Source organism: Saccopteryx leptura, chromosome 2 (genome assembly GCF_036850995.1).
Source record: "Saccopteryx leptura isolate mSacLep1 chromosome 2, mSacLep1_pri_phased_curated, whole genome shotgun sequence".
Taxonomy (NCBI): Eukaryota; Metazoa; Chordata; class Mammalia; order Chiroptera; family Emballonuridae; genus Saccopteryx; species Saccopteryx leptura.
The window spans coordinates 71,566,531-71,574,014 of NC_089504.1; the positions used below are offsets into that span (position 1 = coordinate 71,566,531).

At 37.2% G+C, this 7,484-nt stretch overlaps 1 non-coding gene across 1 annotated transcript; it reads left to right on the forward strand.

Annotated features, from left to right (window-relative positions):
• The first annotated feature begins 7,194 nt into the window (after nt 1–7,194).
• TRNAV-AAC (transfer RNA valine (anticodon AAC)) lies at nt 7,195–7,270 on the forward strand. Its single transcript has one exon. It is a non-coding gene; the product is annotated as a tRNA-Val (tRNA).
• The last annotated feature ends 214 nt before the right edge of the window (nt 7,271–7,484 follow it).

The window sequence follows — 7,484 nt, forward strand, 5'->3', positions numbered from 1 at the left end:
CTGCAGGCTATTCTAAATTTTGCTGAATAATCATTTACTTGCTTTTTAATCTGAGCATATGGTTTCTTGGCAATCAAATTTTAAATGTTTTATTTTCATTTATTTTACTTCATTATGATATCAACTTTGTCTAAAGTTCCTCACTATATGTTTTAAAAAATTATATTATTACTTTGGCTTCTGGCTTCCTTGCCCCTCTCTGATTTAATGACAATATGGAAGAATATTTAATGATTGAAGCAAGATTGAACAATAGGTGGAAAGGCCATAAATTTGATCTGTTCTTTGCCAGAAAGAGTGAATCACCTTAATCAGCTGAAAAATTCTACCAAGTCTAATGAGCTAGGAGATATTTTTCATGTTCTCTCCCAGAGATCTAATTGGTCCATTCAATCTTTGGATATTGCAAAATTCTAGACCTTCTTTTTTGCTTTATTTCTATTTGAAGAACTGCCCATTTTTTTTCTAGTGCTTTTTTCTCTTTTTGGTTTTACATTGTCAAATGCAATCAATAGAAACCAGCATACATGATTAAATTCTGTTTTCCAAATTATTCCCTTAGAAATATGAGCTCAGTAGCCAAGTAATCAAATTCCAAGTTACCACAGGAGATTGGTGCCAAAACTTTGGCACTGTATAGGTGTACTTCCAGCATCACAGCCTGCTTTATCTTTTTTTTTTTTTTTTTCAGAGACAGAGAGAGTGTCAGAGAGAGGGATAGATAGGGACAGACAGACAGGAATGGAGAGAGATGAGAAGAATCAATCATCAGTTTTTTGTTGTGACAACTTAGTTGTTCATCGACCTGCTTTATCATTTTTATGCACTGCCGTCTGCAAAGGTACTACACCAGTGCTGCAAATTTTGGATTTTTGCTTTGTCACTGTAAGCTAACTACTCTAATGAAGAAGTACAACACTTCATTAATGTCACAGCCCGAAGTAGTTCAGTTTCTCCTTTCTAAGAGGTGACTAAGAGACCAATGTTGCTTCCATGCCATGGCTTTATCATATTAAGCATTTGAAACACAGAAAGTACATAAGTGGGACATAAAAATGAGACGAAGAGACATGGACAAGAGTGTGGTGGTTGGGGGGAGGTGGGAGGGAGAGGGGAAAGGGAAGGGAGAGGGGCACAAAGAAAACCAGATAGAGGGTGACGGAGGAAAATCTGACTTTGGGTGATGGGTATGCAACATAATTAAATGACAAGATAACCTGGAGATGTTTTCTTTGAACATATGTACCCTGATTTATTGATGTCACCACATTAAAATTAATAAAAATTTATATATATAAATAAAGAAAGTACTAATATATTTTAGTCAAATGACAGGAAAGATAGGAGAGATAGAGAAACTAGAAAGAACACAGCACTATGTTATCACTTCATTTAAAAATTTTTTTTTTAATTTTTCTTAAGTGAGAAGCAGGAAGGCAGATAGACTCCCAGATGTCCCCCAACCAGGCTCCACTCATCAAGCCCCCTATGGGATGCTGTACTGGCCTTCTGGGGCTGTTGCTTTGCAACCGAACTGTGTTAGTGCCTAAGGCGAAGCCATGGAGCCATCCTCAGCAGCTGAGGCCAACTTGCTCAAATTATTTGAGCCATTGCTGTAGGAGGGGAAGACAGAGAGAAAGATAGAGAGGAGGTAGGGGGAAGGGTGGAGAAGCAGATGATCGCTTCTCTTGTATGCCCTGATCAGGAATCAAACCCAGGGCATCCACACAATGGGCCAATGCTCTACCACTGAGCGAACTGTCCAGGACCCACTTCAGCTCATTTTTAAGGTTAAATTTAATTTTATATCCCCCTTAAGAAGCAAGAAGTAATTTGAGCAATTATTTTGAATTCTTACCAGATAGTGTATTTAGTCAAGGTTTTCCAAAGAAACAGTAACATCAGGCCCTGGCCAGTTTGCTCAGTGGTAGAGTGTCAGTCCTGTGAATATCCAAGGTTTGATTTATAGTCAGGGTATATAGGAGAAGCGACCATCTGCTTCTCCAACCCTCCCGCTTCCCCTATTCTCTCTCTCTCTCTCTCTCTCTCTCTCTCTCTTTCTCTCCCATAGCCTTAGCTTGATTGGTTCCAGCGAGTTGGTCCCTGCTCTAAGGATGGCTCCCTGGCCTGCTTTAAGTGCTAATAATAGCTCAGTTTCCTGAGCAATGGAGCAACGGCCCAAGATGGGCAGAGTATTGCAGGGTAGAGGGCTTGTCTGGTAGATCCCCGTCAGGGTGCATGTAGGAGTCTGTCTCTTTGCCTCCCCTCCTGTTACTTAAAAAAAAAAAAATCAGTGTGTGGTGTGTATGAATGAATTGGAATTGGTTCATGAAATCATGGGAGGCTGACCTGTCTGAAGATCTGTGGTTTACAAGCAGAGATCCTAGATAATGAGTGTTGCAGTTTCAACATGAAAGTCAGAAGGCTGACCCAGGGAGAGCCGACATTTTAGTTTACTCCAAAGGCAGGAAAAGGGAAAAGAAAAAAAACCTGTTGTCTCACCTTGAATGCAGGAGAAATTTTCTCTTATTTGAGGACATGTCAGCCTAGTGTTCTATTCTGGCCTTCAGTTGTTATGATGGGACATACCTAAATTTGGGAGGAAAATAAGATTTACTGACTTTATCAGTGTTAGTATTAAACTCCTCCAAAAGCACCCTTGGAGAAACATCGAGAAAAATGTTTGATCAAAAATGTGGGAATCCCATAACCTAGTCAAGTCGGTGCATAAAACTGACCTTCACCTATAGATAATAAGCAGACATGTGGTTATTAAAACACAACTGGAGGAACCCATAAACCAAACACATTAAACAGAAGAGTGCTAGGAAGGTGGGAGCTGTTTGGGTGAGTTAGGACCCAGGGTCACATTCTAAGGTAATGAAATGGAAACTGTAGGCAGCGGCTTTCTGTGGGCAGCAGTGGGTTTTGTTGAAAACTAAAGCAGAAAATACTAATTTCAGAACATAGATCAGGATAGTATGAGTCTTGCAGTTACTGAGTCCAAGAAAAAGCACATACCCTCCACCCCATACACCATGTTAAATGGCATATCTCTACCTTCTTGAGAATCATGAAAGTTAGGCAACTATAGAGATCCCAATGAACAACATTTCTTAGATATAAAGAATCCATCTAAAAGTCACCAAATTTGTGTAAAAAAACACCCCACAATAAAAAATATGTGCTAAACTTAAAAATATACACTGCCTGTAAAATTAAGCATAAAGTAAATATTATGATGTTTATTTTATTTTATTATTTTTTTATGACAGAGACAGAGACAGACAGAGAGGGAGAGACAGACAGGAAGAGATTAAAAGTATCAATTTTTCACTGTGGCACCTTAGTTGTTCATTGATTGCTTTCTCATTTGTGCCTTGACTGGTGGACTACAGCAGAGCAAGTGACCCCTGGATCAAGCCAGCAACCTTGGACTCAAGCTGGTGAGCTGCGCTCAAACCAGATAAGCCTGTGCTCAAGATGCAACCTCGGGGTTTGGAACCTGGGTTCTCTGTATCCCAGTCCGACGCTCTATCCACTGCAACACTACCTGGTCAGGCAAGAATATGATATTTAGAATGATGCATTTATAAGGTATGAGAGAAAAGGTAAGAGTCAAGTAAATATATCAGGAAGAATTAACATATATTAAAGGAATTCTAAAATGAGCAGCAATTATAATGGAGGAAGGGAAAAAATTAAATGTAGAGCAAAATTTACAGAGCTGAAATTTTTTTTCATATTGAAAGACTTTCAGAGCTATAAGCAAGAATATATTTTATGTCATAATAAAATTTCTAAATATAATGAATGAAGAGTTAATTAGAACTTTCAGAAAGAAAGTATAAAAAATCACCAAAATGATAATGTTGGCATTGAATTTCTCATTGTAACACTAGATAGTAGATAACACAACTAAAAAGATGAGGCACTGGTAGATAATTAGCGTATTAACTAGAATTTATTCTTGTTTTTTCCAAAGCATAGTCTCTTCTCCCACTCTCTCCTCCTCTCTCTGTTTCTGTCTTTTCTTAATATTTCCCGTCTTGTCTGTGTTAAGCAATGTGTTTCCAAGGGAGAGTCCGATGGATTGTCCAACCATACTGGTAACATAGTGGCTAAAAATATTTATTTCAGTTAAATCTTATTTACTGTGCTAGAAAGCTAAAACACATGCTCTAAATAGCTTCATGAATAAGATATGGACTATTTTAATCTCTGCCTGATTACTTTGTCAAAAGACAGAAAAGAGGTTATTTATTTAATTATATCCAAGTGCTCCAATATGGTGCACTGTTGAGGAATCATGAAAGAGAAATAAAAATTAGTAAGTAAAAAGTGAGGCTTTTGCTGTAGAATCATTTAGAAGATCATATGAGTTTTAATATTAGTCATTGCACATGATGGTAGCTTTATCTTGATGCAGGTGATACATTTTTAACTCATTTAACAAATGAGTCATTTTAATCTTAAATGCTATAGCTTGACCCAGTACTGCAGGCAAAGCTGAAGCAGGCATTCTATTGTTTTAAATATTAGATAAAATATTATTTTTTTTCTATTTTGCTGTTTTTCAACTTTTTAGTCAAAAACATTGAACTTGTGTTCTATCTGTCCTACTTCTAGTTAAGTTGTAGCTTAAATTATGTTCAGACCTCAGGGTACCATTGTAAATTGGCTGCTAATATTTTACTCTCCTTTATGATGTTTTGAACTGTAGAGTGGGCAAAAGGAAGGAACTGCAAAGTAGCTAACCTCTTGAATTTACAAGGCATATTAAATAGGTTAAAAAAACAAAGTAGATTCTAGTTAATGAATTAAATAAGGTCTCAGATAACTTTAGATTTTAGTTTCCATCACTGGAAGAATTAGCAGTTGATTATATAAGTAAAGAAATAAAAATCAAGACCAGTATAGTATAGATATTAACATAAATATATAACTTGTCTAAGAAGATAATTTTAAAATATCCTTGCTTGTAACATCCTATCTCCAGTAATAGTTTTTTCAAACTATCAAAGATGAACTAAAATGGTTGGAATATATGTTTCAATATTATGTCAAAAAATAAGAGTATTTTGAGAATAAGGACAAACTTTTAAAACCTGATTGTTTAACCTGAAGAAAGAATTATTTTAAGAGAATTGTGGCTATCACAAGAATGTACTGGAAAGATATGAAAAAATTGCAATACATTTTAAATATCTGATAAGATATAGAAAAAATTTAAGAATTATCTTCTAGATTAACTAGTCTTAAAGTGGTAATAAAAAAAGGAGGAGATTTTTTCTGTGATAGAATATGAGTAAGCATTTGTGGGGCTCATATTAATGTAAAAAAGAATTAATGATGAAAATTAGAATGCCACTATAATAATTTTTGCATAATAAAGCAAAACCAAAGAAAATATTAAGTAGCTTCTTTTACAAAGCTTCAAAGTTTATTATAAGAATAATTTGAAAGAAAAGCCCTAGGCCCTGGCTGGTTGGCTCAGTGGTAGAGCGTTGGCCTGGCGTGCAGGAGTCCCAGGTTTGATTCCTGGCCAGGGCACACAGGAGCAGCACCCATATGCTTCTCCACCCCTCCCCCTCTCCTTCCTCTCTGTCTCTCTCTTCCCCTCCTGCAGCGAAGGCTCCATTGGAGCAAAGTTTGCCCAGGTGCTGAGGATGGCTCTGTGGCCTCTGTCTCAGGCATTAGAATGGCTCTGATTGTGGCAGAGTGATTCCTCAAGATGGGCAGAGCATCGCCCCCTGGTGGACATGCCAGGTGGATCCCAGTCAGGTGCATAAGGCAGTCTGTCTGACTGCCTCCCCGTTTCCAACTTCAGAAAAAAAAAAGCCCATGAAGTTCTGGAAATTCTATTAATCTGTTACTAAATGTCTATACAGAGTTACAAAATGAAAGTAATACAATAAATGTATGGTTTGTGTATGTTAAATTAGTATTAAATGCATATGACATGTAATATATATATATATTGATAGGTAGATGAATGGAAGGAAGGAAGAATGAATAAGTTGGTGAGTGTGTAGATGGATGGATGGACTAATTGACAGATAGATAGACAGATAGATGATAGATAGATACATAGATAAATACATAGATAGATAGATAGAATGATAGATCAAGATAAAAGAAGATATATCTTTGTACTAAGGTTTATGCTTATAAAATTTATGGAATGTCGACTCCATTGAAAGGCAAAGAAGTGATGAACCTATTGATGGAAAGCCAGACAGGGCAACAACAGAGTTCAGGCCAAGAGAATTTTTAGTTTTCTCTTGTGTTTTTTTTTTTTTTTTTTTTTTTTAAGAATACTTGCTGGTTGAATACATGAAAAAAATCATACATCATGATCAGTGCAATTTATTCTGGGGAGACAAGGCTGGTAGAATATTTGCAAATCAATCAATGTGATTCATCATATAAACAAAAGGAAGGAGAAAAATCAGATGATAATATCAATAGATGCAGATAAAAGCATTTGATAAAATTCAGCACCCATTTATGATCAGAACTCTCAGCAAAGTGGGAATACAGGAAAAATACCTCAATATGATAAAAGACATCTATTTCAGACCCACAACCAACATCATAATCAATGAGCAAAAATTAAAAGCAATCATTTTAAGATCAGGAACAAGGCAGAGGTGCCTCCTTTCACCACTCTTATTCAACATAGTCCTGGAAGCCTAGCCACAGCAATCAGACAAGAAGAAGAAATAAAAGGCATCCAAATTGGAAAAGAAAAAGTAAAACTATCATTACTTGCTGATGATCTGATACTGTACATAGAAAACCCTAAAGTCTCAGTCAAAAAACTACTGGAACTGATAAATGAATTTAGCAAGATGGCAGGATATAAAATTAATATTCAGAAACGTTGGTATATTTATATACCAACAATGAGCTGTCTGAAAGAGAAACTAAGAAAACAATCCCCTTCACTATTACAATAAATAATAAAGTACCTAGGAGTAAATTTAACCAAGGAGGTTAAAGACTTGTACTTGGAAAATTGTAAAACATTGATAAAAGAAATCAAGGAAGATACAAACAAGTGGAAGCATATACCATGTTCATGGATAGGAAGAATAAACATCATTAAAATGTCTATATTACCCAAAGCAATTTATAAATTCAATACAATTCCTATTAAATTACCAATGGCATACTTCAAGACATAGAACAGGCCTGGCCGGTTGGCTCAGTGGTAGAGCGTCAGCCTAACGTGCGGAGGACCCGGGTTCGATTCCCGGCCAGGGCACACAGGAGAAGCGCCCATTTGCTTCTCCACCCCTCCGCCACGCTTTCCTCTCTGTCTCTCTCTTCCCCTCCTGCAGCCAAGGCTCCATTGGAGCAAAGATGGCCCGGGTGCTGGGGATGGCTCTGTGGCCTCTGCCCCAGGCGCTACAGTGGCTCTGGTTGCAACATGGCGACGCCCAGGATGGGCAGAGCATCGCCCCCTGGTGGGCAGAGCG